At 40.9% G+C, this 17,399-nt stretch overlaps 1 long non-coding RNA gene across 1 annotated transcript in view; it reads left to right on the top strand.

Moving 5' to 3' along the window:
- Positions 1–14,160: 14,160 nt before the first annotated feature.
- Positions 14,161–17,399, top strand: part of LOC116644394 — a 38,081-nt gene continuing 34,842 nt past the window's right edge. The window contains exon 1 of the long non-coding RNA XR_004301733.1: positions 14,161–14,345. This is a non-coding gene — a long non-coding RNA (uncharacterized LOC116644394). The remainder of the gene's footprint in view (positions 14,346–17,399) is intronic.

The raw sequence follows: 17,399 nt of genomic DNA, 5'->3' as shown, positions 1-17,399 counted from the left end.
CCCCTATGTTAAAAATTTTTAAGTATATAGTTCAGTAGTGTCAAGTATATGCATATACTTGGTTATGTGACCAATCTCCAGAAATTTTTCATCTTGCAAAACAAAACTGTATCCATTAACTAATATGTACTCATTTTCCCCTTCGTCTAGCTCCTGATAAATACCATTCTACTATCTGTTAATATGAATTTGACTACTCTGCCTATCTCACATAATGCAGTATTTGTCTTCTTGTGTTAACTTATTGCAGTTAGCATAATGACCTCCAGGTTCACCCATATTGTAACATGTGTTAGAACTTCCTTCCTTTTAAAGGCTGAATAGTATTCCAATGTATGGATATACCATATTTTACTTATTCTTTCATCTGTCAAGATGTTTTGTAGCTTCCACATTTTGACTACTGTAAATAATGCTGTTAGAACATGGGTGTATAAATATCTTTTCAAGACTTTGCTTTTTTTTTTTTTTTTTGTATATATATCCAGAAGTGGAATTGCTGGTTCATACAGTAATTCTACTTTTAATTTTTTGAGGAACCACCATATTATTTTCCATAGGGGCTGTAGCATTTTATATTTCCACCAACCGTGCAGGTGAGTTCCAATTTATCCAAATCCTTGCCAACTCTCTTCATTATTTAATAATAATTGTCTTAATAGATGTGAGATGTTATATCATTGTGGTTTGATTTGCATTACCTTAACTGTTTGTGATGTTGAGTATCTTTTTATATGCTTGCTGGCTATTTGTATATCTTCTTTGAAAAAATATATATTCAAGTCCTTTGCATTTTTAAATCCAGTTATTTTGTTGTTGAGCTGTAAGAGTTCTTCACATATTCTGAATATTAACCCCTTACCAGATACATAATTTGCAAATATTTTTTCCCATCCTGTAGGTTGTTTTTCCACTCTGTTGATTGTGTCCTTCGATACACAGAAGGTTTTTTAGTGTCATAACCAAGAAATCATTGCTAAATCTAATGTCATGAAGCTCTTCCTCTCTGTGTTCTTCTAGGAGTTTTATAGTTTTAGATCTTTCTTTGATCCATTTTGAGCTAATTGTTGTTAATGGTGTGCAGTAAGGGTCTAACTTCATTCTTTTGCATGTTTATATCATTTTCTCAACTGGATTTATCGAAAAGACCAACAATTGTATTAAAAACCAATGCCTTGAAAAGACTACCCTTTCCTCATTGAATCGTCTTGGCACCCTTGTTGAAAAGCATTTGACCATATATATGCAAAGCTTATTTGTGGGCTCTTTATTATATTCAATTGGTCTATATGCCTATCTTTATGCCAGGATCACACTTTGTTGGTTTCTGTAGGTTTTTAATCAGTTTTGAAATTAGGAAGCATGGGACCCAACTTTGTTCTTCTTTTTCAAGATTACTATTAAGAGTCTTTTGAGATACTATCTGAATTTTAGGATGGATTTTTCTATTTCTGAAAAAAATGCCAGTGGGGTTTTGATAATGATTACATTAAATCTATAGATCACTTTGGGTAGTATTGACATAAAATATTAAGCCTTCCAACCCATGAACATGATGTCTTTACATTTATTTGTGTTGTCTTAATTTCTTTCAGCAATATGTTGTAGTTTTCAGTGTACAAGTCTTTTACCTCCATTGTTAAGTTTATTCTTAAGTATTTTATTCTGTTTGATGCTATTGTAAATGGAATGTTTTCTTCATTTCCTATTCGATAGTTTGTATCAGTGTATAGAAATACAACCAATTTTCTGCATGATGATTTTGAATCCTGCAACTTTGATGAATTTGCTTCTTAGTTCTAACAGTCTTTTTTTAATGGAATCTTCAGGGTTTCCTCTAACCATTTAAAAATGTTTCTTCCTGGGGTGCCTGGGTGGCTCAGTCGTTAAGCGTCTGCCTTCGGCTCAGGTCATGATCCCGGGGTCCTGGGATCGAGTCCCACATCGGGCTCCCTGCTCGGCGGGAGGCCTGCCTCTCCCTCTCCCCCTCCCCCTGCTTGTGTTCCTGCTCTAGCTATCTCTCTCTCTGTCAAATAAATAAATAAAATCTTTAAAAAAAAAAAAATGTTTCTTCCTTTTTTTTTTTTTAAATTTGGAGAAGTTCATTATGTTTTTCAGATACTAATCCTTTCTTGGTGACATGCAACACAAATATTTTTCCCAGTATTATGGTTTGTCTTTTATTTATTCTTTTTCTGGTGTCCTTGGAGGAACAAAAATCCTCATTTTAACTCTTTTGGTTAGCACTTTTTAAGTTTTAAGAAATAATTTCCCATTTCAATTTCATTATGAAGGTATTCCCTTATATATCATTCCAAATTTTAAGTTTAATATTCATAATTAAGTATTTAATTTATCTAGAATTGATTGTGTGGTATGAGGTGAGTATATAATTTTATTTCTTTTTTCTTCATCATTTTTTTTTAAGTAAAGACATCTGTCCCTGTACCAATTATTTACTAGTTCCTCAGTGATGTGACATGTTTCCTTTGGCATTTATCAAGTATTAATTCATGTATGGAATTCTGTATGGACTCTACTTTGTTGCAAAGTAGATTTCTTTACACCATAGTGACAGTACCTTAATTATTTAGCTTTAAAATAAGTACTGATATCTGGTAGGGAATGTCCCCTCGTCCTATTCATCTTTAGGAGTGCCTTGGCTATTTGTATCTTTCATATAAATAGATATATATAAAATTAACATATAATATATTATTTGTTTCAGGGGTACAGGTCTGTGATTCATCAGTCTTATGTATATATTTTAGAAACAGTTTATCAATTCTTTTAAAAACCTCAATTGGAATTTTTATTGGAAGTACATTAAACCTACAAGTCAATTTAGAAGAACTGACATCTTTGGGATTTTAAGTTTTTCAATTTATAAACAAGGAATATTCTCCATTTATTTAAGTTTCTTTAATGTCTTTTAGTATATATTTTTAATTTCTATATCAAGAAGTTGCAAGTCTTTTGTTAAAGTTATTCCTATGTATTTATTTTTTGTTATTATATATGGTGTACTTTTATTTAAGTTATATCTTTTAAAATTTTTGTTTTTCTTATAAGGAGATGCAATTGACTTTTTTTTTTTTTATATTGATCTTATATCCAGCCACCTTGGAAGGCTTAATTTTTATAATTTATCTTCAGATTCTTTCGTCTTTTCAATGTAGTCAATTATATCATTTTGTCAATATTATTTTCTCATTTCCATCCTTATACCTATTACTTTTTACCCTTTTCCTACTGTACCAGCTAGGATCTCCATTACAATATTTAGTAGAAGTAGTGATATTGGGATTCATTTCCCCCCACGCCTCACTTTTTAGGGAATAACTCTAACTTCTCAATTTAGAATTCTATTTATATCGTTATTTTGTTAAACATCTTTCATAAAGTTAAGGAAAGACACTTCTATTTGTAAGACTTTTTGTTTGTCCATTGTGTTCTGTTTCCTTTTTGTTAATAGTTGTTTAATTTTATCAAATGATTTTTCTGCAACTATTGACATAATCAAGTATTTTTCTCTAATAATATAATTATATATTTAGTTTAATAATTATATATTTTATAATTATATATTTAGTTCAATGATTTTATATTTAATCTTCTTTAATGGAATTCACAGATATAAGAACATAGTATATGTTACTAAGTAGCAGAAAATTTGCACTTGAACACATAACAGTAACAGTTATAATTAACAATACAATAATAAGACTATATTACACTAAAGACAAAAAGACTTAAAAACAGCAACAGAGAAAAATCAAACACTTAAAAAAGATACGAGATGAAAGCAGTAGCAATATTTGAAGCCAAAAGATGATGGATAATAGATATAAAATGCTGTGCTGTGTAACCAAAAAAAACATCTTTCTAGAATGAAAATGAAACAGAGATTTCTAGACAATTTCCATCAATGCACATTAATTCAAGGAACTGGTGGCTCTCAAAGAGTCAGAAACAGAATTACCATATGACCCAGCAATTCTATTCCTAGGTGTATATCCCAAAGAACTGAAAACAGGTACTCAAACAAATACTTGTATTGAATATTCGTAGAAGCACTATTCACAATAACTAAATGGTGGAAACCACCCAAACATCCATCCAAGGACTAATGAATAAACAGAAACAAAATGTGTAGATGAAAAACATGAATGTAAAAAAAAAAAAAAGAAAAAAGAAAAACATGAATGAATGAATCTACATGCTATAGTGTAGATGAAACTAAAAAACATTATCCTAAGTGAAATAAGCCAGACAGAAAAGATCTTAAGATTCAATTCATATGAAATATACAAAATAGTTAAATCCACAGGGACAGAAAGAAAATTGGTGATTGCCAGGGGTTGTGGGAGGGGAGAATGAGGAATGAATACTTAATGAGAACAGGATTTTCTTTTGGGATGGTGAAAATTTGGAACCAGATAGAGGTGGTGGCTGCACAACATTGGAAATATGCTAAAGGTCACTGAATTGTACTATAAACTGGTTACTTTTATGTAATGTGAATTTCAGCGCAATAAAAAATTATTTGCAGTAATTTTCCCAGTTCTAGGTGTATTTTAGCAGGGGGATTTTTCAGAGTACCTAGTCCATTTTGCACTGGAATTAGAAGTAGCATTTTGTTTTTTTAACTGCAGAATTCCTCAGCTGTTTTAATATGCTAATGTACACCGGCACCTTCCAAGCAAGAGATGGAATAAAGAGCACTTTGGAGGGTGAGGAGTGATACTGGGGAGTCCAACTTTAAGGATTAGCCCCAGATGGTGGTAGCACTACCTGCAGCAGTGGTGATATTGTAGAAGCTGTGGTAGTAATGGATGACATTGGTGAGTGTTTCATAATCTGGGCACTTTAGAGCTGTTAACTCCCATAATCCTCAGACCATCTCCATGCGGTAGAGTCTATTATTTATTTTCCCCATGGATAGATAAGGAAACTGAGTAGATATAGGTTCAGTCTGGCACTTGGATCTGCCCATCAACAAATACTCACACTTCAAAGTTCCCTTAAGGTGAACATTTACAGCCCTGGGAGGAGGTAAGCAAACAGAAAGGTGCTCTGAGAGAAAAGCAGCGGAGAAACCATGGGAGAATTCCCATCTAAAATCTGTTAGGCCGTTATGAATCCAGGTAGTAGATTTCTGATTCCTGTGTTTTTCTATGAGCACTCACTTTCCTCCTGCCCAAGAAGCCCTTGTATAGAGCCCACCTTCTGTTTTGCTCCTCACTGCCCCAGTTTAATCCAACGGACTTCTCCTATCTCTTAATTATAGCCATACGTATATAACCCCTAAGGTACCTAGGATCTGTGCATGGGCTTTGAGCTCACCCTCCCTTGGGGAAAATGCATACTTCTGTGTTTCTTTAAGGTTGCAGGACCCATGTCACAGTACTAATTCAATATGGGCATTGGTACCAGGAAGGGAGGTAGACTTGGGATTGACTGATTTTCCTCCTGTTCATACCCGGAGCCTGCTCCTCAGCTTCCCTCTCCATGGGCTCCCATCACACTCGGTGCCATCCATCACCGCTGCAGCTCAGCCCGGTGATGTATTACACTAACATATCATTAGTGCAACGGCAGAGCAAGGAGCTTTGATGATGTATTGGGGCCATACATCATCAGAATGAGTCACTCTGATGATGTATAACTCAAAAGATGGTACTATCCAGGGAAATGTGGACATACCATAAATCAGGGACAATGTTAAAGAAGAAAACCCAGGACAGCCTCGAAGGAAAATAAAAGTTCAGGGGTCTCCCGCAGTAGGGGTTGAGAGACAAAACTAGTAAATTCTTAACGGCTCAGAATGAAGCTTTCTGTTAGCTGTGGCATTCTTAATGACTAAACCAGATCATCAGCATCCCAGGGTGACACTTGGGTTTCCTTTCCATCTGGAATTCAGTTTGGCTTCTGCTTTCTTGCAAAGCCCCCGTGTCCTGAGGGAGATGCAGAGTCCATCAGATCAAACGCAAAACACTCCAGGTCTATGCTCTATCCGGGTCCTCTTGGATTCGTCAAGCATAGAATGGATTGTGGGGGCTTTTCAGTCTATGATGGTTCAAGCTTACATTCTTTCAGAAGTTCTCTGCCTGTAGCCTTATTGCTGAAATTCCTCAGACTCACGAAGGGGTGTGAGTTTGAAATTAGATTGTAAAAATAGAGCCAAGGGAGCTTGGCTGTAAGAGTTAGAAACTTTTAGCACATAGTTGAGGTATTTCTATTTGTCAACAGGCTAGATCTTACTGAAAGTTTCTTTGCTTTTTTTTCTACAAAATAGTAACAGAAAAGGGAGGAGCTTGTGTAACGTTTAGTTCAAGACACAGAGAATTCCCGAATTAGATTTTTATGCTGTCAATTCCTCAGTTGGACTAGAAATATTGACACTTGGGTATGGGACCTCCAGTGAAGTCCCTTACCTTCCACCCTCCTGTCTTTTCCAGCTTTCCCTCCTCCACAGGAAGATAAATTACAGAAAGTGTCAGCCTCCCTTCGGTATCCTCAGATTAGGGGAGGCTAATGACAGTCTCATAGTTAAGAGCATAAACCTCTTTGTAATTTTTAAAACTGGTAGATAAAGAAAGTCTTAAGGAAAGGGAATTGAGAGCCATAAGGCAGAAGGAGGAGGTAAGACCACACGCAAGCACACTGGAAAAAAAAAATTAATGTTTGTGTTTAATGCTTTATTTAATGCCAAACTGTCAGCTTGAGATCTGAGGCCCAAGCATACTGATTCTATCCCTCCACCCATCCAAAATAAAATAAAAATCAAAGCCTAGGTGCTTCAGGACTGGAGAATATCAGAACTCAGCCCTTGGCATATGGGATCCATTAGGGGCAAGAAGTCTTCCTCTGGGAGTTCCTTCCCCGGTCCCCACCCACACTCTCGCGGCGGGGGGGCGGGGGGGGCGGGGGGGGGGCGGGAAGGGGAGGGGAACAGCAAAGGCACTTCCAGTCAACCCTGTTCATGTTGCTGTGACTCACTGCCTTTGTTTATTGCAAACTCTGCTTCGGACTCTGTCCTGGAGGGCAGCACACTTGAAGAAGGGAGTGCAGGAGAAGGGCCTGAGCCAACCATAAAACACAACCACCCCTCACCCTCCCCACCCTGTGGAAAAAACTGGGGGGCTTCACCACCTGAGCTGCAGTTAAGAAACAAAATGCCTTTTTTTTTTTTTTGTTCTCAAATAGCTGTGCCTTCAAAGACCTTTAAAAGTTGAAATAAAACAGATCTTGCCTCTGCTCTTTATTTATTTTTTTGGTGCGGGGGAGGGGAAGAGAACAAGGGAGCTGATAAAGCCAGTACATTCCTTGGGAGTTGTTTATAAAGGAGCAGGAACCGAAAGGGTCCCATAATGCCTTAGGGACCCTCTCGCTGTTGAATGGGCTGGCATGGCAGTCACCTGCACCTGTGTGGAGAACGGGAGGCACAGGGCATTGGGCACCTGGGCATGCGCGTCCAGATGGGAAATCCAAGGGAATGGCTAGAGACAATGCCAAGAGGTGTGTTGAGGGAGGTTGGGGTCCACAGGACACTACAACTCAGTGGTCAACATGGGGACATGAGAGAACACAGAGAATTTGCCAGAAACAATAGTTTTAGCTCTTAGTGCCACTTGCCTTTACTCAAGGGTGGCTTGAGTCAAGCTGTGTTGTGGTATCATCATCGATTGCACCCACAGATTTGGCCCCCCGGGACTGCGGCACAGGTCAGTGCTGTGCATTGGCTCATCAGACCTGCTAGATCCTGAGAATGTCAAGAACAACAGCAGCAGCAGTAACAGCAACAGGTGCTCTGCTGTTATGCATTTACTGTATATCAGTACTGGGTTAAGCACTTGACTTATAGTATATCTCACTTAATCAGCACAATAGCTTGGAGGGGTAGTTTTATGCACCCCTTTTTCACATGGTCACAGGACTAGGAAGTGGCAAAGTAGGATATCAGCTCTCAATTTCCTTTGACTCCGAAGCTTTTACATGTTAGCACCTTGTGAACTGCAATGCAGGGGCAGACCTGCAATGTCACCCAATCAGGCTTTGAGCTTCTCCATCTCTTCATCCTTTTCTCAAGCTTCTGGCCTTCGGGGACATCTCAGGCTTCCATTCTAGAACCCTAGACTTCTCTAAACTTGGAACAAGAATTATCATGTCTTAAAGCTCCTGTTGTTCTGTGCATGAATTAAAGAGCCGAGAAATGGTCCTAAACACCACAGGCCACTTGCCCAGAGATACGGAGTAAAGGAAGAATAGCACTGGGTTGGATGGGCCTGCCTGGGGAGCTGCTCTTAGCTTGGCAGAGAGCTTGTAGCCTACTACATGCTTGCGTTTCCATCATTGGCTCTGGTACTTCCTGGCCCTTTGATAAGCTCCCCTTCTTTTGGAGCGATAGCATGCCCAGAGTCTATAGGGCAGCAGAACCACCCAGAGATAAAACAGTTCAACTTTCCCTTAATTATCTGAATCTCCAGAATAAATAATAATGATGATAATAATAATAATAACAATAAACAAGACCCTTGCTCTGTTACTTTATGCCCCCCAACTTCAATATAATAATGCATGGTTTTACAAGATGAAGGTGCAAGAACTAATAAAATATACGGTTTAATTAACTAAACTTATGCTGTAGTCCACATTAGAAGGCCATGATTTAGCATGCACTCTCATCCTCGGGACAGAATAATGCAAACAGCATAATTAAAAGTTGATGAGAAGTATATTTATTGGGCACACAGAAAGAAGGGACACCCAGATTTATGATATATAAAGTAAACCTTTAGTTTACAATATAATTAATATTTTAAAAACCGCAGCATGCATATAATGCAGTCGAAGGGTCCGCCCTCGTGGAAGGATAATTTCTTTGGTGCTGATCTTGGCCCCGTTTAATAGTAAATTATGTTCCTGAGCATATACAAATGTAACATGATCTATTATGATCTGGAGATGATGCTCATTGAGATGTCTGCGGCTGTGATAGATCGTGGTTGCGTGTCTCCGAAGACACGGAAGATGGCTGAAGGACCAATTATTTATCTGTGGCATGAATTCCGTGGCTATTAGTCACACACATGGTGACGCAAAATGAGGGTATGCCACTACATTTTAATCAATTTCCGCTGAAGGAAACCCCTCGTTAGCACAGAGCTGAGGACATGCGGTGTTTGCAGGGGAAGAGAGGGACAGGTTCAGAGCGACAGGGAGCACACAAACTGCTCCACAGTGGCTCTGAAGACCCACCAGCATTTGTGGTCTTGGGTCACAGGTTTACGCTCATGCAGGGCTCATCGCTACCCCGTGTGATAGGTACCGTTTCATCGCGCCTCTGTGCAGACAAGGAAACTGAGGCCCTGAGGAATTAGCATGCGGAGACAGAGCCAGGATTCCTAGCCCCGGTGTGCGACTCATTCTGCTCCCCCCGGGGCTTCCATGAAAGACCCTGAGAGAGCTAAGAGTTCCCTACAATCCGGTCCACACTTCTCCTTATAGTCCATGAGCTCGGGGTCCTCTCCCCACACAGATTCTGTGCCTCCATTCAGACATGTTCCCAAATTGCTTTGCTGGGAGGCAAATATCGGGCACATCCATTCCCCATCCTTTCATGTTCATTCCAGAGATGCTGGTAATCCTGTAATCAGAGCAGTCTCCAGGAACCTTGCCCTGATCCCAGCCTCAAGGCTATTCCCAATAGGGTCATGGTTGATGTCATTTAGTAGATGTGTTTTCCTTTATAAAAAGTCCTAATATATAACACAATCTGTGAGTTACCTTCTTTTCCTCCCTTTTAATCTACCTCCCTCCCTTTCTTCCTCCTTCCCTTCTTTTCTTCCTTCCTCTCTTCCTTCATATTTTTTTTTAAACCCAGAGATTGGGTTTAACAAATATACTTGTATTTTCTTTTTACAGAAATACTATATATTTTGAGTGTGGAGTACAGTCAGAATAGGAAGTGTGGCCCATGCTGGACTGGACTTCTCTTTGTCTGTGGTTTTGATACTTGGGTGAGAGAGACAAACTAGGATGTGACTGAAGCAATGAGATACAAAGCCCTAAGTCCAAGTACTTGGAGCTCCTAGGAGTTCTGCTATGTGGCTGAGCATCATTTGCCCATTCTCTATAAGATGCTCATGACTATTCCATAGCCCGTGAAGCATATAGATTGGGTCGGGAAAATTAGCCAGGTATTCCTCCTTACAATCCTTCTGTGGCTCCCTGTAGTAATAGTCCAGGTGATGAGACAAGCAGAGCGAACAGATAAATGGAAGAGTACTGTTCTAAAGAACTGTCTCCATTCCTTATAGTGAAGTAGACTAATCAGCCTAGGGAATTTAGACAGAATAGATACTGGAGACTACATACTCAAAATGGAAAACCGTATGGCTTCCTTAGCCCCAGGAGGGACCCATTTGATTTGAGACTTGAGAGGAAATTCACTAGAGCCTGAGAGACACCAAGTCCCAAAAAAGGGTGCTGGGTCCTGGGCATGAGCTTTGAAACCTTGTCCCAGGTGTTCTGGACAGGAGTCCATCCAGCTTTCAAATAAGAATTTTTACCAGGTTTCAATGGAACTTAATGAAACATTTACCTACAACCCTAATGTTGGAAACACTCTCAGGGAAGAGGCATGCAAAGGAAACACACAAAATAAATTAAGTACAAAGTAGATAAAGAAAATAATATGAGTTCTTCTTCATTATCTGGTTCATTACACTTTTTAGTGCTTATTAAATTCGTTGTTAAATGATTTAATTTTGTTTTGGAAAAAAGTGGATGAGGAAGGGAATAAGAGATTAAGGAGATAAACTGCTGAGGTTTCCATTTTGGAACTGGTTACAGAACAAGGAGAGGATGAGAAAATTAATTTGTAGGTCTCTCTAGGGGAGTAGAGGCACTAGGCACCACAACACACACTATTTGCCTTATTTTTTGCTTAATTGGCATGGCCTTCTCTGGGGAGAGCTCAGCCTAAGCCAAGTAAGAGGATAAATCACCTTTAGTGTGGCCCCTTCTGGGTCATGGATAATTTTTCTGACAGCCATGTCAGATCAAGACGCTAATGTATCAGCTAGCTCCTCTGTATCCCAGCACTGAGAGTGTAATTTCCTTCCTATTAGCACACATACACACAAACACGCTCCAGAGGGTGGTTTAGTGAAGGTCCCCAGTACTGACTTAGGGAAGAAGGACTCTTGAGAGGTGGTAAGATGCTCTAGGCCAGGACAATAGCAATCATTGCTTCTAGAGCCACCATTCCGCCCCCTTCAAGAGGGCTTTGTTCATTCAAGCACAGACTTAGTATTTTCTAGATGCAGCAGATGCCCTGACATGCATGCCTGTGTGTGATCTTTTAGGTTTGTGGTGGTGGCAGTTGTCCTGAAAATGTTTAAGGTTTTCATGACAAATAGCATCAGAATACATTACCTTTACCTGCTAAATTATTTGGAGTTTAATATATGCCTTTAGTTTAACGCTGTGCCTGAATCCACATGGGTAACACCAATGAATTTTAGGATAATCTCCTAGAAAAGTATTTCAAAGATAAGCTCATAGAAAAGTATTTCAGGAAAGGGGAGACTTTGTGTACTCTTCAAAATATAGCATGTAGACCAGAGAGGACCCACACTAATGAGAGCATTGATGGCCTCTGGGTTGGCTCCATATGCCTTCTAAGGCCCAAGTTTGGTCTCATGATGAGGAAGTGGATCCTCTTGGGCCTCTAGAACTAGATCACCAGGTATTAATCTGCAACTCTAGGCAAGGACCTAAATACGCCCCTGACCTCCTGGCCTTGGCCTACTTTCCACTCTCACCTCAGCTGGAACCACCCTTTTGTCCTAAGTAACAGTCCTACTAAACTATTTAACATTCCCTTTATGCACTTTGATTCTTCCACCCTTCTGCTCCCTGAGGCAGAGAGAATTCCTTCTTCCCTACTTGTGTGCTTATTTATCACAGCATTCATCCCAATGAATGAGCACTGCTTATTCATGTGATATCCTCCCTCACCAGGCTGTGAGCTCCTTGAGGGCAGGAACCATTGTTTTATGCATTAATAAGCGGGTATCATAGATCTCATAGGGCCTGGCGCACAGTAGGTCCTCCATAAATGCTGAGTGGTTTGAATGTGACATGATAAAATCTTACCTCAAAGGAAACTAAAGGAGATAGGAGATTATGCCAATAGTTCCAACGCAAAGTAGAAAGTGTCAAGACACTTAACAGAGGTTGCTGTCTTAAAGGTTATAGCAGTTTAGTGAGGAGAGAACTGAGAAGAGTTGTGTTAACTTGAGGGCCTCCCTTGGTCCTGAGCATGTGTGATTCTGACGTGCAGGGACGCTGTCACCATAGAGGCATGGCACGGGTCAGAATGGTGCTGGGGGCAGCCTGGTGGGCCCTGCGTAAGGGCTCACAAATGACGTTCTGGGGCATAAGGCATCTTCTCTTTGAATTTAAAAAAGTTGGTTTTCACCTTTCCTCCCCCAAACCTGCCTTTCCAACAACATTAGCCTCTCTTACAAATCGAGCCCTTCTCCCCTCAGTCCATGCCAGATGAGAAGCCCTTTACCACCTCAGCCATTGGACAAAGGGTCTCCCAGCGGACAACCATGAGTGCCGAGGCTGTGATGATGTCTCCTAAGGGAGAAGAGAGTGGTCCCTTTGCTGCCTCTGACAGTGGAGAGCACCTGGGTAGACAGGTTGGAGGCCTGAAAAGTCCTAGGCAGTGAGGACTCAACATTATCCCCGTAGAGCATCCATCCCATGCTCACTGACCACATCCTCTGCTAGAGATGAACTGTGCTGTTTTTCTCATCTCTTCTGTTGCCCAGAGACTTCCACCCCCTGCTCCGTGTGAGCAACATCATTAATCGGAGAGACATCAGGGAGAGAGTTGGCACTGACCATCAGCAGAGCCGGAGGAAGGGCCGGCCTGGGCAGGTGCCAGGGATGAGCCAAGCAAAATCTTCCCTTTATCCTGGTGCTTCCCCTCCCAGGAGCCCTCAGTCTCCAATCCTCCGCAAACTGCAGTGAGGGCAAAAAGCAAGCCTGTGCCTTTCATAATGGATTTGGGCATAAATGAGGATTGTTCCTAGGTAACTCACCCTGCCCTACTTTCTCCCACCAGCTTTCTAACAAAGTCAACCAGAGAGCAAACAGAGTTGGGCTTTCAAAGCCCGAGATTTAAAACAGAAAAATCCTCTCTTTCACAGCGCCTGTACTTACAAATATGTATTCCGTATTTATACAGCATATTAAAACCCAAAACCTACAGTAATGCAACATTAAAGTCGAGAAATGCAAAAGGGAAGGGTTTATGGCATTGTTAGCTTGCCCACATTGTGCATTCTGCATAATGAACCTCACCTTGAAATTCAAGCCATATACCATGCAGCAGAGTTCACCCTACCAGGCAAACCTTAAACCTTTTGCATTTTTGTGAATTTCATTACCTCAAATTGCAATATTAATAACTGAAATGTGCAGCCAAGAAAATGCTAATTTTCTGCTTTTTCTTTCATTTTTTTCCTTTCATCTGTTTTACCCTCTAATTAAAAAAGTGGGGAAGGTAAAAAATAAGGAGAATGGTGGTGGGGGAAGCCAATGAGGAGAAAACCTACCACACAAATTCACAATGTTAGACAATTTTATGGGAGGAGACACTGAGGCCCAGAGGGGGATGCCCACGATTACTCAGCTTAGTGGGGATCTCACAGTAAGTTTCCCACTGTGAACTCACTGCTCTTTGGCTGCATTTCCAGGCCCATTGTTTGATGAGGCCCTAAATCCAAATGGGGAAATGGATCCCATAGCAAATAAAGGAAAGGCAAAAGCCAAAATTTCTGTGAGCAGTTAGAACTACTTTTCTTCCATTTACACTATCTGGTTTATCTTCACTTAGCATAACTCTGATCTCAAGGGGTACAGAATAACTTTAAATTACTGGCATTTAAAGAAGACTCGTGTTTCAAACAAGAAAAAGAATACATTCTCTCTTTGATTATTTCATTCCCAAGGAGAACCCATTCAACTCACGAAGTAGCCAGAATGGACAGCATCCCAGCGGCCACACACATTATAATCGGTACAATTCCTTTCAACCCAATGAGCTGGCCTCCCTGCAGGAACGGTTGCTCCCGATTTCACAGAGTCTGAGATGGAAAGCCTGTTGACAGTCCTGGCTTCCTCTCCGTCAGCCTGTTGTCCAGGCAGGCTGGCATCCTCTGGAAATGAGAAAGGGTCAGTGTGACCTCAAGCCCGACTTCTCAATGAATCTGCAACCAAAGCTGCCTTGGCACCTGGGGTGCTCCCAGAACCAGCAAAAACTCGTATGTATGGATTTTTATTCCAAGAAATTTGACCGTAGAACATGCCTTTGTCTGCTTCTTGGCTAGAATGTATCCAAAGACAATGCCAACTGGGTAAATGTTAGCCCCGCTGTAGGAAAGAGGAGAGAGAGGAAAGCAAATGCACACTCACAACCCCAGGAAGAGGTGCACCTAGATGTCAAGCATCAACTTCTAGGACTTTATTGAAAAAAACTGAGGGTTTCCCTACAAGGGGAATGTTTCAATGGAGACCTCACTGTCTCACACACCTTGTAGATATGGGGGTCAGATTTCTGTTTTGTGAAATTGGAATCACAGTGAATTATTTTGGGCTGGAAGGCTGGAAGTCCTTCTGCCTGGGACCACCCTCTGCAGAGACATTTATGAGGAGTGTAGCAACTTCAGGGCAGTATTCCAGCTCCTATCTCTGCCTGTGGGGCAATAAGAATCAAGTGCTATAAGCAAGGGGTGAGGGACAGAAGAGGAGTGTTCCCAAGAGGGTTTTGTTGAGTTAGAGGACTCCTTTACAAATGGCCCAGAAACCCAGTGAGTACAGTGGAAACAGATTTAATGAAGCAAGAGGTGGGGAAAGAAGAAACAGCCAAGGGTGGCAGATCAAAGTCAGAAACTGATGCCCATCAGACAGGAGACAGGAGGAAAAGGGATTTTCCTTACTCCATCAATCCTGTCCAGAAGTGGCCTACCCTTTGTCAGTCAGTTTATTGAATCCAAAAGGTGGTTATCCCAGTCAGCGACAGCCTGCTCTCCCTTCTCCCACCTCTCTCCTCAAGTCCCTGCTGCTCTCCTCCTAACAGATGGTAGCACACACGAGCATTTTTTTCTTGCTTCTGATGCTAAGCATGATTTACAGGCTTGAGTTATTATTTATCATTATTCATTTTCTGTCAGCAGTGCATTGAAGGTTAATAGAAATGCCAGCATGCTCACTGATTTACTTAGTAAAATATTTGTTCCAAGGTTTAGGTCATATGATTGGTGTCTGAGTGAGTTTCAGGTTTATGCATTATGAAAAGCAAGATGACTTGACCTTCAGCCACCAACACTAGCACCATATATTACTTTAGTGAGTGACCTTCAGAGACCTAAGATGCAGTAGATGTATTCAACACATGTTAGCCTCCTCCATACTGTTGGCATTGTATACATACCAGCTGAGTGTACGTAATGTAAGCTGAGCCCCTGAGCCCATCTCATGAATGGGAGGCAGAGGAGATGTAAACTCAGGCTAAACCAGATCCTTTCTTAAGATAATAAACTGGCTTTGCAATCCAGCTGTGCTGAGGCTGTGTGTACACATGGGGACTAATCGCTTCACATTGCCTCCTGGGCTCCATGCAGCTCTGCAAGAGGAGGCGGACAAAAGGACAATTCTGAAGGAAGCTGGTCTTGGATAAGCAATTAGTCAGGGCCCCAAGGGGAGAGTGGGCTTGCTGGTGTTATGGTGTGGTTGCAGGCTGGAGGTGACAGAGGAGGGAGGTAGCAAAGAAGGGTCATGAGCCTTGGTTTTTAGATCTTAGGGCCAGGTTGGCAAAAGAGTTCTAAATAGCATTTCAGTGATACAGAAGTAAATAGTGCATCAAAAGCAAGCATCAGGGGCGCCTGGGTGGCTCAGTCATTAAGCATCTGCCCTCAGCTCAGGTCATGATCCCACAGTCCTGGGATCAAGCCCCACATCGGGCTCCCTGCTCAGCGGGGAGTCAGCTTCTCCCTCTGCCTCTGCCCCTCACCCTGCTTGTGCTCTGTGTCTGTGAGATAAATAAAATCTAAAAAAAAAAAAAAAAAGCGAGCATCATTTCTAAAGGGCCAGCTCTAACCATTACATTAGCAGTAATGTAGTATAAGATAGTGGGTTCAAAGCATGGTCTTGGATTTAGCATTCAGGGATTTGGGTCCTAGCCCCAATGGGCAAGTTGGCTTAACCTCTTTAAGACTCAACTTTCTTATTTTCAATAAGTGTAGCTTCCTTTTGAGACTGTTGAGAGGGTCTACTGAGATAATAGAAGGAATGTGCATAGCACATGGGCTGGTGTTCTCTCCAAATGTTTGCCATCATTTCAAGTTCTGTGAATAGATGGAAAAGATATTGCTGAGAACAGCCAGCAAACCTTCATGTTTGAGAAGAGACCTGATATGGGAGTTAAAGAGGAAAAGAAATAATGTAGGTTGGTGGAGAAAATGGGGTTCCTGAAGGAATAGAAATCCTGCTGGCTGCCAGAAATATGTCACAAGCCTGGAGCTAGAAATGAAAGTCAGGATGTCTAAGAGCCTAACTTACTTTCTATTTCCAAACTGTGCTTCTCCCCTAAACTTCTTCAAAGAGAAGTCCCATTGGACTATCAATGTCCCTTTATCGATAGTTCACTAAATACCATTTACTTTCAAATCTACAGATATCTCTTTAGGTCTTTAGATTTGCCTCAGACATGGTCTTAAGATTCAATGATCAGTTGACATTTCTCCAAGGAGCCTTCCCATTTACTTCCCTAATTTTTCCTTTGCTTCCTGCCTTACAAGTAACACACATTACGTGTAAGTGCATTCACTTGGATTTAAGTAACCAGGCTTATTCCAATTCTTCATGCCAACAGAAGGGGGAAGGTGTTTTGTCCCTTAAAATATTGCCTTTGGTGTTCTACACAAGTAGTTTTAGTACCCCTGAGTCCCATTCACTTCTCCTGAAAGTGGCATGAACCCTCTTTTGCACATGTAATACTAAGGAAATAGCCCTTACAGGAGAAGGGTCAGGGAGGGTGGCTTAAAATCCAGTGGGAATCCCATAATGAGGAACTAAACACAAGGCAGCTTTCTTTAGAGAAAGCAAATATTGGAAATAGATCCAGAGATTTCCCATACATCAGCCCAGATCATAAGACAATACTGTATTTGAAATAAGAAAAATTAAAACCCTCGCTGGGAACACTGCAGTGAATTAGATCCAGTCCACAAAGAATGGAACATTACCCATTGGTCATTTAGCCATCTATTAATTCTAGATATAATTTTTTCTGGGGAGGGGGGAAAACATGGAGTTCC

This window comes from Phoca vitulina, unplaced genomic scaffold, assembly GCF_004348235.1.
Source record: "Phoca vitulina isolate PV1807 unplaced genomic scaffold, GSC_HSeal_1.0 scaffold29, whole genome shotgun sequence".
In the NCBI taxonomy this organism is placed as follows: domain Eukaryota; kingdom Metazoa; phylum Chordata; class Mammalia; order Carnivora; family Phocidae; genus Phoca; species Phoca vitulina.
The sequence above is the reverse complement of the archived record's forward strand: the minus strand, read 5'-3'. Positions and strand labels throughout refer to the sequence as shown.